Source organism: Poecilia mexicana, unplaced genomic scaffold (genome assembly GCF_051168715.1).
Source record: "Poecilia mexicana isolate PSO_F unplaced genomic scaffold, ASM5116871v1 scaffold_6, whole genome shotgun sequence".
In the NCBI taxonomy this organism is placed as follows: domain Eukaryota; kingdom Metazoa; phylum Chordata; class Actinopteri; order Cyprinodontiformes; family Poeciliidae; genus Poecilia; species Poecilia mexicana.
In genome coordinates this window covers 8,521,722-8,543,045 of record NW_028263375.1, presented here as the reverse complement: position 1 = coordinate 8,543,045, position 21,324 = coordinate 8,521,722, and the positions used below count along the sequence as shown (strand labels likewise).

Here is a 21,324-nt window from a genome sequence, read left to right as displayed (position 1 = left end):
GGTTGCTTCTTTCCCCCATCTACTTTACAACCTATTAAAGACAATCATTAAAGTGTTAACCTTGGCACTTTTTGTTCTCAGGACTTTCCCTTATCCAGTTTTCTTTCTTTCTTTCTTTCTTTCTTTCTTTAGATTTTCTTAACTGTGCATCTCTGAAAAGGAGCTCGAACAAAAACCAGAGTAGGAAATGGATAATATATATATATATATATATATATATATATATATATATATATATATATATAATAACCTTGACTGAGCAGAACATATACTTTTGTAGGGCTGCAACCAATTAATATTTTAGTAATTGATGATTAATTGATTAATCGGATTTAAAAAATTGGCATATTCTACAGATTTTTTTACTTAACCATATAAGCCTTTTTGTACAATATTAGAAATGCATTAAAAGATGCCAAAAACCTAAATAATTACTTAAGCATAGCATTTGTTTAGTCCATATGAACAAGGTGAAGATAACACTAAGTTAGTTGTTTACAGACAGATGTTTTTATCTTAAATCCAACTTGTGTACATATTTCGTATAGTTTTGGCTTAATTTCTGCTCTGAATATGTTTTTTTCTCCAGCAAATGGCTTTTTTGAGTCTGTATAATCCAGTTAACGAATAATCAATTACTGAATTATTTTGATAAGTGATTAATCATGACTAATCCGATTAATCATTTCTGCTTTAGACTTTTATGCACTTCTGCTTATCTGAATTTGCTTTTGTACAACAGCTAACATGACTTGTACTACAGTATATTATTTGCTGATGCAATTTCAAGAGCCTGCACTGAACTGAGTTAGAACAAAGTAAACAAAAAAACTGCAGAAAAAGGATGAAGATGATTTAAAATGTAACTTTATATCTAGAAAAAAGGGAGACAAATTTGACATGGAGTATAACCATAAAGTTATCACTATATGACTCAGCATCCCCAGTAGAAAACTACTGAACACACTCTTGCACTCTCATGGGTAACATGTTTAGATGTGTTGACTGGAAATTGGAGAACACACGACTCGCTGTGAATGTGGAGCAATCGTATTCTGCATCAGCGTGCTTTTCAAGTCCGCTCCTGCTCGCCTGTGTGCTCTGTATGTGCTGACTTGGATTAGGACTGCTGATGACACAGCATTCAAGTTGACGTGTTCAAGCTGCAACCCATCTATTCTTTCGGGATCCGGCATGTAATGTACCATGACGTCTGATTTGTCTGTCTCTGTCTGTCTGCACGCCGGTTTTTATTCAGAACTTCTGGCTTAATGAAAGCTTTATCACTAACTGGCGTTTTGCGCTGCTGTTTTTGTTTTGCATACGTGAGACAAAGGGTGTTAACAGTAGCAACTCTCATGTATAATGAGGAATAAGCCTTCAGAATACATTCTGTTATCTTGTTTGGTGTTATTGAAGAAATTTCCACCTATTACTGTAGGATTTGTTGACGAGAAAAACAGTGTGTGTTTTCCACATTTTGCCTCATTATAACCACAAACGTCAATGTGTTGTGTTGGGATTTTATGTAATTGACCAAAACAAAGTGGTGAAGTGGAAAATGATGCATGATTTTCTTCTTCTTTTTATTTTGCAACTGGAAATCTTAAAAGTCTGGCATGTGTTTTTAATTCAAGTTCCTGGAGTCAGAATATTTTTTTTACTGCCAAAACAGGTGCAGCTATTTTTAGTGTATGCTTGTTGGCTGTGCATACTAGGAGATAGAGATGAAACGATTAATCAGTTATTGAAATAAAGGTCAACTAATGTAGTAATTGAATAATTGTTAACTGGAGTATACAGACTGAGGGGGAAAAAAGCTGTTTTCTGAAAGAATAACGTACTGAGACCAGTAATTATAAGAATGTACCAAAAATACACATTTTGTATTTAAGATAAATAAAAAAATATTTTGTCTATGAATATGTTTTACCCAGAACTCTTCAAGTGGCAGTTTTAGATTCACCTGGTCAAAATTATATAACCCCCCCCCTCATATTTGTCGTTGCTGTTCAACTATTGATTTATTAATTATTATTATTATGTCAAGCAGAAACGGATGATCTCTTTTCATTTTGAGGTTAAAAGTGCTTTTTAGCTACAGATGCCTCCTTTGCTAAATAAATGTCATGTTATTTTTAGGCAATAAAACATTTATTTTCTTATTTAAAAAAATGAATTGAATTATTTGCATTTTTATGGGTTTTTAATATTATGCAAAATAGGCTCAAGTGAAAAATCTGCAGAATGTTCCAATTTTCTGATTACTCGATTAATTGTCCCAAATTATGGATAGATTAATGGATTACTAAAGGAATAGTTAGCTGCAGCTCTACTTGGAGCCTTTTTAACTCTATAAGCTATCATCAGCCCATTCAGATTGTATAGAGCGCTTCTTTGTACACCAGTTTTCAAGTCCTACCATAGATTATTAATTTTATTTAGGTCTGGAAGCTCAGAGAACCTACTTTCTATTGGTCCATTTCATAAAATACTAATAAAATACAATGAATTTTGTGGTTGTATTGTGGTTCTTCCTCCTATATTTACATTGACTTCCATCCCCCTCTGAGCCTCTGTTTCTGTTCGACAGTCTTGGCCTCTCACTGCTGCAGCTGACCCAATTCTGTTGGTCATCTTCTCTGTAATCAGTTGCATAAAGTGAGTAAATGCAGTCAGCAGCTATCTCTGACTGGAGACAGCAGGAACTGGAGCTCAACAGATCCTGCATCACATTTCATTATGTGGCCAGTTAAAATCTCTCCATTTCTCTGCTAATTTGGGAAGCGAGTCAGTTTCATTTGTGCGTCGGTTCCTGGAGTTTTATTTTAGATAAATTGACTGGGCTGCTTGCCATTTGTCATATTTTTGTTCCTGGGAAGCTCTTTTCAGTCACTCATCGTCTGTCATACATACATGTTCACAGAGCCTTCACAGAGAAACTTTCTAAGACAGTATTTGTTTGTCAAATGTAGGCTAAAGTGGGAGCCTCTCCCTCTGGCAGGCCTACTGAGCATGCTCAGTTCTGCTGGATCAAATCCTCGTTTTGCTTTTACCAAAAACGTACGTTTTATCTGGATTCCTGATCTGAAAAGAGAGCAACTGGACACCTCCACGCTTGCAAGAAGCAGCAAAAAGGACAATAAAAAGATTTTGGTGTCTGAGTTTCTCCTTCTGGGAGACTGCATTGTCTCTGAAAATCAATAAAAAAAATAAACCAGCATACAAAAACGTCAAACTGTGCATTCGGAAAAATTGATGAAGCTCCATTTTATTTTCCTTTTCTCCTCTCCTGTATTCCAGAAATCATCATTTCTGCAGCTACATTTGGTTTGGGGCTTTGGGTGTCATATTTTATATCTCTGCTGTGTAAACATCATGTTTTAACTTGTTTTTGTTGTGGACTTTGATGTTGTCATTGACTTTGCACCATGTGCTCCCAAGTGACTCATTACACTGGAAAGGAAGAGCTGATACAGGAATTAAGCTCATATTGAACTGTGTTCATCATTTTTATGAGTTTTCTGTGCAAACCAAGGTGAGTGAAATTTATCCCACTTCTTACTCTGCATTTACCTGGAAGAAAAACTTTGACATCTGGATTTTACTGTCTGGATGTGCTGATCAGAAATTATGTATTTATTTAATATAGTGAAATATTTAATAAGTAGGGCTGTAACTAAGGATTATTTAATGATTAATTATTCTTTCGATTAGTCTGACGATTAATCCGATTAATCATTTAATCTGATAAAAAGAAATTAAATTATAAATATTCTCCAGATTTTTCAGGATTTCTGACACAATATTAGAAATACATTAAATGATGCATATCTCTTCTTTTGGGTTGATTAATCAGTTTCTGACGATAAATTCAATCAATCACAATTAATTTGTTTCTATATTGCAGTCTGAATTGACAGTGAAATACGTTTTGCGCTTAATTAACTACTTACTTTCTATGCTTCTGCTTACACTGAGCAAAAACACAAACTCTTGCCAAGTATATTTGGTCCAGTTTCTAGTGCAAATATCTAAGCACACTTGAAATAAGTCAAAATTAACTTTTTAGCAAAATATACGAGCCTGTTTTAAGTAATTCCTTAATATTGATTTTAAAAAGTTATAGTTTCACTGGCAGATTATTTCTCTTATAATAAGACATTTTCCACCTGTTATAAGTGAAACAATCTGCCTGTGAATCCATTTTTCATCAATATTTAGGAATTATTCAATTAAAATGAGCTCTTATTTCTTGCTAAAAAGTTACTTGTAAATTAGTTTTGTCTTATTTGAAGTGCACTTGAAGATATTTTCACTAGAAACTGGACCAAAAATACTTGGTAGTTTTTGTGATTTTGCAGCTCTTGTTCTGACATTTCTGTTGCATTAACCACTTTGTAATTTTGAGTCTGTTACCACTGCAATGCGTCTTCTCCTTCACTGTTTATCCTTTTTTTCCTCTCCTAAGAAGAGATTTTCAGACACTATTTGTCCTCTGAGAGTAGATTGTAGTCTTTGCAGGACCTTTGATGATTGAAGCTTTCTGTTCTGTATGAAAGTCTTTGTTTTTGCGTTCCCTCTTTGTTGCTGTGTAAACTGAGCTTGGTGTTTTAATCCTCTGAATGTTGAGTTTTTGCTCTGCCTGATCGTGCTTGAAATACCACTGATCCGGTACTCGCAGTGTTGTCGAGTCATGTGCAATCCCCTTAGAAACCTCCAGTCTAGTCATGATTTGCTGCTGAGAAAGTCCCTCTTTGCCTAGAATCACAATCTGCCTGCAGAGCCTCCTACAAAGTAAGAGTCCTGCTCCAGAGCTGCAGCTTCAGACTTCATGTAAATGTGGTTCAGTGTTATTCATTGGAAGTTATCAATGTGTTGTAAAAGTATTCATACCCTTTAAGCTTTAACACATTTTATCATGTTACAAACTTCAGTCTTTCTTTATTGGACTTTATGAGATGGTACAATGTAGTAGTATAATGTAAAGTGGAATAAAAAACACTTTTTAAAAACATTTTAGTAAAAAGACGATTAATCGTCCTGGAGTGTAAAGACTCTTACAAAATGCAATTTGATTTGCTGAAAGAACAAGGCACTCAGAGAAGTAATTAAGCCAAAAATGTATAAAATATGAATACATTTTGGATTTAAGATAATAAAAAAGAACTTTGTCAGTAAATGTGTTCTATTCAGAACTTCTCAAGTGGTTTTAGTTTAAAAAAAAAAAGAAAATCCTAATAATTATCTTTTGTTATCTTATTAATAATCAGTTTATCAGAAAAGTATTGATGTGAAGTCCAGCAGAACAGGCTGAGCTTTTCACATCATTGAAAGTGTTTATTTAGCTGCAGATACATCCTTTGCCAAAAATCAAACACTCATGGAAGGAATGTTTTTCTTATTTTAAAAAGGAATCAAGTTGTTTGCATATTTTTAAGTATTTCTAATATTGTATAAAAATGCATAATTTGTTGAATGAAAAATCTGCATAATGTGACAGTCATTTTCATCCGATTAATTGTCAGAATAATTGATAAAAGAAAGATTTTTAATTGTAAATGATTTTAGTAATTTCCCTTGGGGACATCGGTATCGGCCAATATAATCATTTTGTATCAGTCCAATAGATAAAACTGGGCCAACAATTGATATTTCTTTCCTTCTTGTTGCCTTTTGTTGTTGTAGATGGAGAAAGTCGGTCCTGTGGTGTTTGATGATTGTGGTGAGTTTAGCTGAAGCAGTAAAGTCAGCAGTGTTGTTGCTTTTTCTTTTTTTCAAGGTGTCCAAAGCGAAGTTAAATAACAACATAGGTGCCATAACAGCAATATAAGAATCAGATATTGATATAGGCCCACATTTTTACATGATTGCATCCCTAGTTTTCCTTCTGCCTGATAATTATACAGCATCTTGTGGTGCTTTATTACATAAAATCCCAGTAAAACACAATACAGTTTGAGATTATAGTGTGAGAAAACTTGCAGGACACTTAGTAAAAACATCTTATTTGTGTTTTTAAGGCCACCGTAATCTTTCATTTTCTAACCGCCTTTGTGTTTGTTGAACATTAATGTATAAAGTGGCAGACATCCATAGAAGTTGAGCAAAGTTTATATACTTCAACATAATTGTAATGTCTTGAATTAACTAGCACCTTCACTCCTGAAGCTGAACGTTAAATTATTCATATCCAAATAATTACCTTAGAGTTGCCTGAGTGCTGTAAAGCCAAGCTGGCAGGTTTCTGTGTGATGACAGACATAAAGTGCTCTGTTATTTTTAGCACCAACTGCACAAGGAGGCCCTGAATCTACCTGATTAAGGAATGAAGCGTGGTCAGCATGCAGACCTGAGCTGCTGCGGGGCGTGGCCTCATGCTACAGCGACTCACTGTTGGTGTTTTGACTTGCAGCCTGTGGAATTTGTGAATCTTTGTGCTGCCAAGGCTCACAAAGCAGCCTGAACAGCAACGCAAAGCGGTTTTCACAATGACCTTCGGGGAGATGCCACCAAGGCCACTGGGATTGAGAAATGTTGTGAGTTCATTGATCTCCTGGCCTGATTCACTGTATTTACACGTTTGTTTTTTCCACTCTACCTTCACCCTGAAAGAGGTGAACGAAGAGAGAGATAAAACTGTGTGTTTGAAGTTACTTGTCCTGTAGTGTGTAGGAAACGATTCCCGTCCTTTTGGGTTTGTAACAGAACTCTTCTCTTTGATCCCTGCCGTCATGTTACATGATAAAACTTGTCGTTTCGTTGGATGTCTCAGTTCTTATCAGGTTTGTTTCCTTCACGCAGATGGAGGAATATTTGGACGTTTCTTGGTCTCATATCCTTGAATCAGACTGGATAGCATCAGTCCCGATGTTTTTCTGCCTACTCCTGGAGTCTGTAACTTTTACAATCCAAAGAGCCATTTTTATCCACAGTAAAGCTTAATAAAACCTGTTTACAGCAGCAAATGGTACATCACTTTTTTAATCTTGATGAACGTCTGCTACATAAGCTGTGTTATTTTTAAATATCCACTATTTAAATGTCTTCCATTGTGGAAGTGCTGCACATTGCTGACCCCTGACCCAGAGAATAGCATATTTGTCTCTTAGTAACAAGAAATCCTTTGAGTTTCAGTAGGTGCGTTTACACCAGCTTTGTTTAATCCGCTTTAGTCCAACTGAAAGAGGACTACATTGCGATTGCTAGAGCCTAGCATAACATAGGGCAGGACTATAAATCATTAACAGTATATATTGCTATAGTGATCAATACTGATAGATAATATGTCTGATAGAATATTCAATATATAGAATATCCACTGAACTCTGATTCAGATCCGCACAGCATTCTGGGAGATGTAGGCAGAGGAAAGGCTTTAGCCACTCAACTTCTCACAGCTAGCTAAGCAAAGTTGGTGGGATTAGCAACTCACTCACTCATTGGTTACCTAGCAACTCACTCATTGGTTACCTAGCAACTCACTCACTCATTGGTTACCTAGCAACTCACTCACTCATTGGTTACCTAGAAACTCACTCATTCATTGGTTACCTAGCAACTCACTCACTCATTGGTTACCTAACTCACTTGCTCTTTGGTTACCTAGCAATTCTCACTCTTTGGTTACCTCGAAACCCACTCACTCATTGGTTACCTAGAAACTCACTCACTCTTTTGTTACCTAGCAACATCCAGTTGAGTAACTTGCCCAGCAGCAGTTTAAGGTTTGTTTCTTCTGTGTTCCTCATAACTGCTTTAAAAAGAAAAAACAGCGTTGAGTGAAAACTGTGGATACAAGAGGAAAGATCACACAACCATTTTGGTAGTATTTCAGAAATTTAAAACAAAAAATTAATCAATTATTGATATTGACTGATTTGAAAGTTTTTTTATCCATATCGTTCAGCCTTTCACTAGCAGGCAAAAAACTGCGTGTGGTTTTTGAACAAATACAAAGGAGAAATCCTACAACTGATAAAATCTGGCATTATTCCATTTTAGTTTACATTTCATGAAGAAGGAAGTGTCTTCTTCAGAGGTTTTCATGTTGTTTCCTTCAGTTGTTCTTGGTGCAGCGCCACCGAAGGCGAGGGCTTGGTTGGTTTGATCCATCCATCCATCCATCCATCCATCCATCCATCCATCCATCCATTTTTTTTACACCCTTGTCCCTTAGTGGGGTCGGGAGGTGCTGGTGCCTATCTTCAGCTAACATTCCGGGCGAGAGGCGGGGTCACCTGGACAAGTCGCCAGTCCATCGCAGTTGTTTGATACAGTGCACTGTAAAAACAAACAAATGTAAGAAATGTTTCAGTTTTGGTCCCAAATCAAACCAAGTCTACCAGACTATCGGGAGTGAAAACACTTTTAATCTCAAACCCATTCATAACCCTGGCAGATTTAACTTGAAATCACTTTCTTTTAACTGAGAAGTTTGTCTGTGATTAGAAACTTTGTTGTGGTTAAAATGTGACAAAGTATATAAACATGTAGAGGTTACGAATACGTTTTGCGCTGCTCTTTTGCAGAACCTATTAGTCTGGTGTGTCTGAATGTGACCGTTCAGGCAGCTGGTGCTTTTCCAACTCCATTTGACACATTCTGCTAATTACCAGAGCACAAACACCCATCTCCCCCCATGCGCTTGCTCACTGGTGTGCATAAGACTGGTCATCTCAGCCCCAGCTCCCTGAGGACAGGCAGGGAGTGGAACTGTTTATGCATGTGGTTCTCTTTTGCTACTGCTCAGTAGGAGCAGAAGCCCCTGCAGAGTGCATGCAAAGCGGCTCTGGCTCTGGATGCCTCTCTCTCCCCATCGGCCTCCAGCTACTGGGAGTTGCAGTTGCTGAACATGCAGCTACTCAGAGCAGCAGCAGGTAATATTTTGCACCTCGGTGACAAAAGGGGAGAGCGTGGGAGTGCAGGTGGAAGTGGAAAGAGCCAAAGACAAGAGCGTGTGGGCAGTAAGAAATGGCTCCTTTGAGAGTGGATAAACATGTGAACACTTAGTACTTCCTGTCTCTGTCGGACTCTGAGTGGGCCGTTAATGAGTCTGAAAGCTTCATCCTTGGCACCTGTCAGCCAAGATGAAGATGAAACATCTAGTGCAGGCCGCAACGGAAAAGAAACACTTCATTTCTCTTTAATAAATAATAGTTTATTTGAGTTTTAAATGTATTTTTTCCCTTTCAGCTCCATCCTTTTGATGGTGTGTATCTAACAAACTGAACATGACAACTGGTTAAGACGTTCAAGACTATTACGCACTTCAAAGCGCTGTGTGGTTGTTGTAGCATAGAGGATAAATATTAACCAATAGCACTTAAACTGGCTGGTTTTGATGCCTCTCCTTTCCAAATACAGAAGTGGCAGCTTATAAAATACCTGCTTGCAAAATCTTTTACTAAACTGATCTGTATATTTATTATGACAACCATCATGCACTTTCCTGATTTTCTTTAAGCGGACGTGTTATGTAAAATTAATACATAATACATATTATGTATTAATATGTATTATGCAATACGTATTAATACATAATATTAAGTATTAATACGTGTCATAGTTGCCAAATTGCTGCACATTTGGGTCTCAACTGCTTCTAAAAACAGATCAAGCTTAAAAAAAAACCACCCATTCAATTTTGGCAATAAGTTAACGTATTTTGGTGTCTGGAAAATGAACCATTTCAAAAACATTCTGATTGTTAAGTCACTTTCTAGGGCCACTGTCCCGTTACCTAGCAACCCAAGCCGAGCTCCTGCATGCTTGGTCAGCTGTACAGTGGCTGCTGGATAAGACAAGTGTTTTGTTTTTGACTTACCATTAAGAAACCACTTGCTGAATTCCTGATGCTTGTAAGCCTGTTCCAATAAGTTAGTGAAACGTATGATAAATTAAAACGAGGTCAATAATTTCTATTTGCATGACTGATTGTTTTTTTTTTTTTTTTCTGTCTCTGGATGATAAAAGGCTTCAGTCTGGTTCTGAAAGGCAATTTAGATTGCAGAGACTTCTGTACCACTTTTATTTGTTGTTTCGGTTGTTTTGTTTGTTTTTGTTGAATATTTAAAATTATGTCCAGTTCCAGTGTTAAATGTAATTTACAAATTAAAGTTTTTTGATCTTTGCATTGTTATGCTTTTATTGTTCTGGACAATATTGTCATTTATTGCAGTAATTTTTGGAACAATTTATCGTCCAACAAAATTTGTTATAGTTGATTGTGCAGGAGGCTCCTCTTCTGCTTTTCAAAGATGTATAGTTGCATAATTATATGCCTGTGTGTGAGTATAAATGGTCCTTTTTTGAGCTACTTGACCACAGATAAGTTTCACCAGACATAAAATCAACTTTTCCCAGACTGAAAAGTGGGACACAGGACTTTGGATGATTTACAGAAACAGTACAAAGAGTATGGGTCAAAGATCCTGCAATCTGCATGCGCCGTTACTGTGAACTGGTTTTAGCATGACGTTGTGCTTCCTGTAGCTTTCATTTTAGTCATCTTATGATTTCTATTTCTTTGAATGTAACATAAATATTAAAGTGCTTTAATTACTTTGATTGATGGTTTTGCTGCTTTGATTGTTCCCCTTGCTCCTGTGGTCTCTGGCTTTTACGAGTCAAACAACCCAACAGTGATAACATCAAGGAATGTGAGTCCATCAGGTTATGTTTGCTCTGTTGTAATGTCTAATGGTGCTCTGCACCAAAATAAAGTGCAGTCAAGTTTTTTTCTGTTGTTGTTTGAGAATAAACAGACTCTGCATGGCCTTGATTTGACCGTACCCCCACTTAAATAGATTCTTGGAACAGTAGTTAGTAACTCCCACTCCCACTGAAGTGGCTGATGAGCTTACTGCTTTGAAATGTTTCCACTATGAAAGGCTGACTCAGGCGGCGCTTCCTGATTTATTAAAAGAAAACAGCAACAAACAACACGTCCCTTCAATCAAAGCAAACCCTCAGCTACTGGCTTGATCTTGGCTGAGGAGATTTTGAATGAATCTCTGCAAAATTGTGAAACACTCTGAGCTACTGACGGTGAAGTTTTTCTTGGTTGCCTCAGGGTGACTGAGTCAGACTTCGTGGGTGTGATGGTGACGTTTTTACTGCTTGTTTGAAAGCCGGATAAATGCAATGCCCACGGATATTTTTTGCAACTTTATACCAGTTACGCTTTGATAAAAATCTTTTTGGACACATTAGGACAACTTTCAGCTCCAGATTGAGTCAGAGATCCACTGAGTAATTATATTTGATTGTCTTTGAGTTTCTATGGAGTTAAATTGGAGCCATAGCGTTTGTCCAAAAGAAAAGAAAATTGAAACTGAAAAATTATTTTGAGACTGAAAAAAAGTTTGAAAAAACTGAGGCCACAAAGTTTGTTAAAAATAAAAAAAAAATAAAAAAAAAGATTTGAAACAAAAGTTTTGAAACTAAAAAAAGAATCTAAAACGGGAAAACAAAATTATAAATCTGAAACTTTTTTTTTAGCTTTGCATCTTTTTCTGGTTTCAAATCTTTTTTTCCAGCTTCAAAATAATTTTCAAGTTTCAAATCTTTATTTTCACTTCTTTTTTTCAGTTTCAAACTTTTTTGTTTCATACTCATTTTTCAGCTTCAATTTTTTTCTTCAGTTTCAAAACTTCCTCAGTTTAATTATTTTTTTTCGGTTACATTTTCTTTTTTATCGTTTTGAACAATCATTTTGTCCCCAATTTAGCTCCATATTTACAGTCAATGAAGTTGTTCTTAAAGGCATCTTGTGGTTAATCTGTGAGATGATGGTGTCTTTCTGGGAGTGGAAAACTTTTCCCCAGATGATTAGAAACTGACAGCTAACGCTGATGGCGGCTTTATGAATTTTTAAAAAACTCTTCCACATGACACAGCACACACACAGATGGTTGAACAGCTTGCTTTGACTTTTCTCTCCGACACCTTTTTATTGCACAGGCTCTTTATTCGCTGTGCTCTCATTTTCAATGGGTTAGGTTATTAGATATGTCACATATCCTCCAGATAATTGCTGTCCCCTTCCCCTCCTTCTTGGGGTCTGGAGTTTTTTCTGCGTCCCAGCTGGTGGTCATGTGCGCTGCCAGCATTGGAAGACCTCCCTGGAGGGAAGCAAGACCAAGCGTTTTAACTGATCCCACACCCCTCTGTGAAATTGAACCCTTTTTGCATTATTTATAAAAGAAGAATGGTCAAAGTTGTTCACAAATGACTTATTACACATATGATCTACATTTCCCATGTTTTCTTATTTAAAGCAGATTTAACCTTTGTAGATGGGTTATATTAAATGGGACCTTTTATGCAAAACCCACATTTTGCATCTTCTTGTATTTCCATTTTTGCCTGACCATTGATTCAAATCTCTCTTTACAGACAATCTGGGCTTTCTCCCATTCACTTGGATTTCTCTGACAGAATTTCAGCTGGGCCAATCAGCAAACAGAAGGAGAAGTTGTGAATAATGACATCAATTTTCTGCGCTGTTTTAGAATTGTAGTCTTCCTGTAATTTAGTAATGGCAGCAGAGGAAGTGAAGGAAGCAGTTCAGTCCATATTGGCCACGCGTACAAATATTGAATTAACTTTAGCAACCATTTGACTCGGCACTTCTCTCTCCGCAGTGGAGGATGGTTGTTTGCAATGTTAGTGCTGAACTGGCGCATTACGTACGTAACAGACAAACATTAGCATTAAAATTGAACAACTTGATTTAATTCAACATAATCCAAACCTCCAGGAAGCAATTGTTTCTTAATAGCCGAGTGTCCAGACCCTCTGGACGAAGCAAAGTGTAGAACAAGGGTCTTGTTTTTACTAGGCTACTCCCACTTGGGTTTCTACTGATTCTGAAAAAAGCCCAAGTACTTTAAAAAAAAGCAAAACAACTTACTGCCAAGTTGTTTTTTTTGGCAGTAAGTAATTATTATTTTTTGTCTGAAAATGGAAGCATTTCAAATTCAAAAACCTCTCGATTGTTCAGTTGCATTTGACGGACCTTGTGCCCGTTGCCTAGCAACCCCAGCAGAGTTCCGTCTGTTACCTAGCAACCCAAATGTAACTCCATCAGGTTTGGTCAGCTGATTTTCGCTGTATGTGCTGTATCATGACTTCTGGAAAACTCAAGTGTTTTGTTATTGACTTACCACCCGGAAACCACTTGCTGCATTCTTGTTGGTTGTGGAGGAGGCTCCACTTCTTCTTTTCAAAGATGTACGGTTGTATCATTGCGCCTCTTTTTGCAACCATTTTTACGTACAAGTTTAAATGTTGAGTTCTGGAGGGCGTGGCCAGCAGCAGTGTGTTTGGATTTAAAGTAACAAGAGGCCTTAAAACAGCTGATTCTTAACTGAGCAGACTGAAATCTTATCTAAGAATGCAAAAAGATGTAGCAAACATGTTTTGTGTAGCCCATAGTCCTAGCCCAACCATTTCAAGGAAACACAATGTTACATTTAAAACTTTATTTTTCCATGTAATGCTAAGGAGCGGTGGAGTTGCTCTGAAGATGAGTTTCTGTCTCTGAGTGTGACCCTTTCCTGCACCCAGCAGGTTGATGAGCTGAAGAGCTGTTTGGCTTCTTGCTTGGGGTCGAGGTCATTGTCCGTGTTTTCACGTCCTCCATAGCTGCAGGCTCCCTGCTGAACCTGCTTGATATTCAGTTCTTTCTCAGTTTCAGCCAAGTCTCTTATTGTTAACCGAACTGCCAGCAACTAGGGAGGACTTAAATGGGATCCAGAGGTAAATGCATTGTTTTTAGGTCTTAGCTGTGTTTACAACAGCTTTAAGTTTTCCTCATTCTCTGGCGCAGTGCAGCCATGATCAGTTCGCTCTCCATCATGCACCATCTCTGTCAGGACTTGCTAAAGAATGAGCTGGAGGAGGAGCAGCTGCACTCTGAAAACTGTTGGGATAAAAAAAAGACCCATCCGGTTCAGCCAGGGTCATCTTCAGTGGAAAAGAGTTTCCTAGCTCCAGATGTTAGAAATGGAAGCAGAAGATGGTAAACATTTGGTTCGTGGAAAAACACTAAACCCAAATGTTCCGTGTTCTGTCTGCAAGTTAAAGTGCCAGTTGACCAATTGGCCAATTGCACCTATTTGCAATACAATGTAATAATTAATTTGTCAGAATTGATTCAAGCATAAAAGCAGCATATTCACTAATATAAATGGCTAAAAATGCTTATAAGAAGTTGTGTGCCACCTCTGTTAGATGTTTGAATCCAGTTTGAGGGAAAGAAGTGTCTTCAAAAATGTTTTTTTCTGTATTAATGATTTTAAAATGCCTTTACAGTGTAGTTGGAAACAGTAGCATTTTGTGAGGTATTACTTTTTATGAAGAGTTTGAGTATAAATGGGTTAAAAAAACAGCCATGCAGTTTTTAGAATGTACCTGCATACAGAGTTAAGGAAATACCTTACACAACGTAACTCAGTGATAGAATGTGATTAATGCCCTGATGTGCCAGTTAATAAAGGTGGGTAGTAATCAGTTACATGTAACTAAACATTTACTTTTAGAAGTAGCTTTACTACACTGTACATTTTTACGTTTACAGTTTAAACTGTAACTAACTCCCAAATAATATTTTCTTTTCTGATAAACTATCGAAATGGTTATTTAGAGTTCTTTATTTATGTTTCTTTGGGAGTTTTTACATTTTTGTGTAAATTTGCTTAGTAATATTATAAAGTATTCCCATAGCTCACCATCTACAATAACTCTGAATAAACTTTGGGCCTCCACACCCAAGAGCACCATGATAAAATGCATAAACATATTTAAAATAACATTGAATAATACAAACTAGATGCCATTTCACATGGAACAATGATTTTCATTATTTTTAGAGTTGTTACACAAATAATGGATGATCTCTTCCTGATGTTGGCTGCTGTCGCTGTTGGGAAAACACAATATATCAAACTTGTTGACTTGTTCACTGTAAATTTTGTTTATTCACTGATGTTACTTTTAAATAATTGAAACCAAATGCCTTAAATGCTACTGTGCATTTCAAAATACAAATATATGTATTTAGTTTGCTATTGCTGTAAGGTGAAAATCAGTAGCCATGATAGCAGTGGTACGATGTCAGCTAATTACAATTGAGTAGGTACGCTACACATGTAGGGTAGCTCAGGAATGATGAAGAATCTGGTGTTGACATGTTGGTATGGGGGGACCAAATGAAAATTTGCTTAAGGCCAAAAAAAGGCTCAGGTCGGCCCTGGGATCAGTTAAGTATTTATTTTATTATTATTGGAAATTTAATTAAAGTGAGAACTCCTATTTCTACACAAGCTCCCAGAAGTTATATGCTAATAAATTTTTTTGAAAGTGTGTTTCTTCTGCCTAAATTGAACAGTATTTTTTTTTTTTTTTTACTCTTTAAGATGTCATAATTTGTACATCAGATTAATAGTTTTGTCAGCACACACACTGGCTTGATTGACAGCGCTAAGACCCTCCTCTGTGTTCTGATTGGTTGTTTCTAGTTGGTACTGGGAGCAGTGGGAGCTCGTTTTTTTCACAGATTAAAAACGAGCTCGATATAGTCACAGTTTCAACAAATATTTAAAACATACATACATGCATACATACACACACACACGTGTGTGTGTGTGTGTGTGTATATATATATATATATATATATATATATATATATATATATATATATATATTTTTTTTTTTTTTTTTTTTTTGATTAAAAATATTACATACTGTAGCTTTAATCAAAACTGAAGAAATTTTGCAAAACTTTTTTACTCTTGTTTGAGTAATTACTTGAACAGCTACATTTATTTAGTTAAAAAAATATACCTGAAGTTGTTCTACTCTTAAGTGCAAATTTTGGATCCTGTACCCTCTTTTGTTTAAATCACAGCTTGGACGCTCATCCAGATAAATAAATAAATGAAGGAATAATTCACATTGAAAACAGTTTTCCTTTTTTTTTTTAGGATAAATTCCTCATTTCTACTTTAGTTTTTTTTAATCAATATTATCAACGAAGCGTTCCTTACTGTGTAGTGCATGCACCCTGGGCCGAGCTGGACCTGCTTCACATCCGGGCTGTGACATCATCGCCTCGCTGGTTCCATTGCGTCCTTACTACTGGCGCACGCCGCTCTGCCCCGCGAGCACATCAGCAGCAGCAGCAGCGGAGCACCGACAGCGCTGTTTTCACACCAGACGCTTCCCATAACTATCAAGCTGCTGCTTCATTTCTGGATACGACGTGCGTGCTTTTTAGTTTTATTTAATTCCTTCTTCTTCTTCGCCTGTTTCGCATCGCTTGCCCGGACAGCGTGGATATTTCGCGGAGCGTTTTTCTTTGTGAGTACTGACTCGGGGCTTGTCCCGACGCGACAACAACAGGGGGCGTTAATTGTATCGATTGTGTGATGGTTGTTGCTAGCAGAAAGCTATGGAGATGAGCCCCGTGAATGCCGTCCGTGATGCGGTTGCATGCGGCTCGGACCAGGCCACCACAACCCCCTGCTTAGGGTTTTGTTTCTGACATGGCTTTTGTGTACAAACAGCTTTGCTGCCGTACAGATTCTTTGATTTTTGTCCCGCGTTTGCCAGAAGCACCTCGTTATTTTTGCTGACTGCGTATCCTTCAGGGTTGCGTCTTAATTGCTACCCTCATTTTTATTTCTAGGCTTAAAAAAAAAAACACAACACAAATCAGCATTTCCAACCCGCAATCCTTAGAAAAAACCCCAGATATACCAAAGAACACATTTATAACTGTGAAAATATTGTTTTAGTCATTGAGAATACTAAGGTTTCTGTTTGTTTTTAATTTGCATGACTCCTGCATATTTTTTGATGCTGCTTCACATCTGGTTTGAATCTAATTTTGAATCATTGGATATAAATCCTGATTTAACACACAGTTTGCTGCTGTCGAAACTGCATTTCCATATTTCTGAAGTGTTTGCCATCCCCTTAACTGCAAGCAGTCCTGAAAGCATTGCTGTTTTTTCCCTCCCTCTGTGACTCCATTCCAGTAATCTGCATTAAGATCCCAGTTCCCTTTGCTTCCAGCGCTGAACTGCACACTGCACTGTGGTTTTCTGGTCATCTTTGAAAGCTAATCACAGTCAGTAAGGGTGTAATTATGCTGCATTAAGCTACCTTTCCTGCAGTGGCTCAAACTGACCTCTCATTAACCTGCCACACACACAGCACAAACTAGCTGAACATTTTATTATGATAGCTGTTTTGATCTTGTGTTTTGGAGCAGAAATCCTGGAAAGAAGTAAACAAGTGATCAGCTGAACCTGTTTCTCGTGTTTTTGGAGGATGTTTGCTGAGGCATTTTGCTGCGGCTGTCATGTGCTCATCTGGAATCATCTGGAAAACAACCCCTCGTTTCTCACCAAGTGCAATACTCTGGGTGGGACTAGTTTGATTAAATTGGCATAAGTTATCACTGGGTGTTTGAAAAGCTTCAGTACGCCTCATGCTTGAAACTCACTTTCAGTTCTGATTTTAAATATTATATTTATTTCTGTATGAAGCAAAAAGAGGAATCATGCCTGAGAATAAATTCTTACTTCCCATTTGGTAAAGCAAGGGATTGTTCTGGATTGTTGAATTGAAAAAAGGTTCTGGAAAGATGCTAAGCAGTTAGTATTTTTACTCCTTTGCCAGTTCTGTTTGCACCAGTTTTCTAATTTTATGCCTGTGTACAAATAATTTTGTATCCATGCACTTAAACCATGTCATTTTCGTTTACTTTGTAGGTTTTTGTAAATATTTTTGATGAATTATTGAGTTAAATGTTTATAAAAATGCTCAAATCTTTTGTATATTTTAACCCAGTTGCATATTAAGATTTGAAAACTTTGTGTCTTACTTCATTCTTACAAAATTTGACAGATAATGATCCCTGATCCAGCCAAAAATAACTGATCTGCTTGAGTCATGCAGCCAAACTTCATTAGATTAGATTATGAGTTAAAGAGAGAAAAATATTTGAAGTTATTGCTTGATAAAGTATCAACTAATAAAAAGTTGGAGACAAAAAAACAAAAACCTGGAAAGGTAAGACATGTTTGAGGCAGGATGACCAGCACCCCTCACATTTTTTTTAGTATTAATCTAGATTAATTAGTCCATGAATCTGATGCTAACATGTAGTCTGAGTGCTGAAGCCAAAGTGGATTTCTGCCTCCTAATTTACAAAAACCACAGCAGTTTATGCCAACACCACTGATAAAACCTTTAAACTATCATTTTACATTTGTTGGCCTAAAAAAAACATATTATTTAGACAGAGAATTGAGGTAAGAGCTTCAGGAATTGTTCTGTGTATGATCGAACATGTAAAGATGTTTTAAATTTGATAAAATCATGTTGAAACGCACCAAATCTGAAGATAACATTTCCCAGTTCTTTCCCCCTTAAATGGAGGCCAGCTGAAAATATCTATAAAATTGTTCACCGAGGTCCAAAAAGCTGCTGTTCTTTTGTTTACAATTAAAGGCTTTTCAACATCTAAATCATCTTTTAAATATTATTACAGTTAATAAAGGAGTGGCATTAGCCTGACTCAAACTTATGACCCCTGGATTATTAACACAACCTCCTTTCCTGTTGAGCAACACAAATACAGTGCGGTGCGTACGTGTCATGATCCCGGCTGTTTAATTTACAAATTAAACTAGAAAATTATTTATCATCTAATGTGGAAATACTCTGTCATCACTGCGTTGCTGCAGCTGTTCCGACCGGAAATGACAATACTTGTAGCAAAACTGACACCTTTCATTTATAAACCAGTTTCTGTTGTTTACACATCATAAATAACTATTTAAATGTGATTTCTCTCTCTGTATTATGGCTCTGGTGATGCAGAGAAAGCATGTAGCTTTTGAGCTAGAATGTTCAAAAAACACCATCTGAAAATGTGCGTACAGCAGAAATATGTAAATGTACCGCCATATTCACGACTATTTTGTTTTATTTATTGCTAACAAAAAAAAAAGCAAAATGATAAAAACCGCAAAATCCCAACTGAAAAATAAGGATGACATTAGTTCATTCATATTTAATCAGATGAAATGGTTCTTGCTTTCCAGTTTGAGCTTTTGTATTTCTGAGATTTTTTGGGTCTTAAATTTTTAATTCAGATTAAATATTTATATATAAAACATAGATATCTATTTAAAATAGAGTCGTTAGTAAATGAGGTCTACATTGTACCTTAAAGTTAAAATTTAAGGTACAATATGGTAGTTTTTCTACAAAGAAGACTTCAGTTTGGGAAATATAATTTTAAATGCCCCAAACAGACATTTTTCCTTTTATGTCTAACAGCAGCAGACCTAAATGCACAAAGCTGGTCCCAAAATAAGTCTGCCTTCTGTAGAGTTGCTTTTATTGGGGCTTGAGATTGAGCATTGACTTGTCAAGAAGGGGAAGTTTCACAGGCACCGAAAGCGAAGGTGGAAACTTTGATGGACATCTAAAGTTGGGAAGTTGAATTGTGGTTCATATTTTAGCCTTTAAAGGAACCCTGACTTTAGTCGCATGAGCAGCAGCTACAACAGATGTCTGGTCAGCGAGGGTCACGGGACGCTGCTCTCACATGCCTTAAAGGACTGTTGTGGCTAAAGGGGAACTATTAAATTTGCTTTTTACACATTTTCATACCTTCATATAGGTGTCAACTGCTTCTAAAAATAGTCAAAGGACTTAAAAAATCCCTACCCAACTGTTTTGTGGCAATAAGTTTATATCTTTTGGTGTCTGGAAATTGAGCAATTTCAAAAACCTACAGAATGTAAAGTCACAAATCAGCAGGCACTGATCCTTCACCTAGTGACCCTGGCCACGCCTAGTTCGTTACCTAGCAACCCCAGCAGAGTTCCGCTCCGTCACCTAGCAACCCCAGGAGAGTTCCGCCCCGTTGCCTAGCAACTCAGGTGGAACTCCAGAATGTTTGGTCGCATTAAGCAGTACATCTATTAATCTCATGATAAATTAAAATGAGGTTGATCATTTCCATTTGCATGATTCTTTTTTTGTTTCTGCGGTCTGGGTCTTTGGTCTCAACAAGCCCCTTTTTTTGAAGGACAATTTTGCTTTCAGAGAATTCAGTTTCCATTTTATTTGTTGTTTTGTTTACTTATGTGAGATATTTAAAATATCTTCAAGATCCAGTGTAAAATGTCCTTTATAAACTATTGTTTACTGATCTTCGACAGGGTGTTCTTGCATTATTATGCAAGTGTTTTGTTGCTGACTTACTGTCCAGAAATCACCTGCTACATTCTTGCTAGTCGTGCAGCGGGCTCTTTTGATGCTTTTCACATATGTACGCTTGTATAATTTGCATTCATTTTCAAACATTGAACTTAGACTTGTTTTAAGAGGCCCTAAAACAACTTATTCTGAAAAAAGCTCAAAATTGACAGAACTGAACAGTTTAAAATCTAATAATCTAAGAATGATTTTGTAATGAACATATTTTGTATCGCCCATAAACCTGTCCTAACCTGTTCAAGGAAGCATAATAACAGGTTTTGACAAAAATTGTCTGCAAACATTCAAAGCTTTAATTGGATTGTGGGATTCTTACACAGTCATTGAAAAGTGAAGTGTAAATTCTTGTACAAAAAGGCTAAACTTTCATATCATTTGCTCCACTGGTTTTTGTAATGTTGGGGGCATTTTTCCAAATGAAACACAAAAACAGCATGTTGTCAGAATCTTATTTTACTGTTCAACAATCATGCGTCACTGGCATTTATTATTGTTGCTCGTTTTTATGGGCTAACAGCTCAGTAATTCCAATAGTTCATCTTGTTAATGCTTGGTAATTAATGCTAAATATCATGTTTGTTTTCAGGTTGATGGTCTGTTCATGATCGTTGTGGCTAATTCAGAGCAGCTTTCCAGATTGAACAAGGCCTGCCGGTCGTTGGTTGATTTCTGTTTTATTCTCCTGCCTGTTTCTATGGATTCACGGGTTGCTTGATCGGCCGTGTCACCTTGACCCACTTTGCACACAGTCGCAGCTGCTTTAAGCGAGATGCCAATTTAATTATATGAGAACAAAAAATAAAATCAGATTTGTTGCCCAAATTGGCAGCTGCATTCTGTTATTGAATATAAAGGTCTAAGGTGAAATCTTAATGAGCAAGCAGCTGAAGCAGCAATCTAATCTATGTTCTTCCCATGGATTGAGTTTCGGTTTATAATAATATTCCCTGGGTGTTCTGCCGGATTCTTGAAATATTTCACAGTAGAAGATAAGAAAAACCCAAAATAAATGATCAT

General features: G+C 36.8%; 1 protein-coding gene and 1 long non-coding RNA gene across 9 annotated transcripts in view; both read left to right on the top strand.

Annotated features, from left to right (window-relative positions):
* Window positions 1-21,324, top strand: part of LOC106929242 (pleckstrin homology domain-containing family A member 5-like) — a 114,343-nt gene that overhangs the window by 35,966 nt on the left and 57,053 nt on the right. Inside the window, exon 1 of one of the 8 annotated variants that reach the window (XM_088006184.1) lies at window positions 16,023-16,267. The exons of 6 other annotated variants lie outside the window; for them this stretch is intronic. The gene's annotated coding sequence lies outside the window, so the exon portion shown is untranslated. Of the gene's footprint in view, window positions 1-16,022; window positions 16,366-21,324 lie in introns of those variants that run through there. One more of the 8 variants, XM_088006182.1, reaches the window with a different exon arrangement.
* Window positions 4,332-7,840, top strand: LOC148158625 (uncharacterized). The gene is made up of 2 exons (XR_015763012.1): window positions 4,332-5,725; window positions 6,416-7,840. It is a non-coding gene; the product is annotated as an uncharacterized LOC148158625 (long non-coding RNA).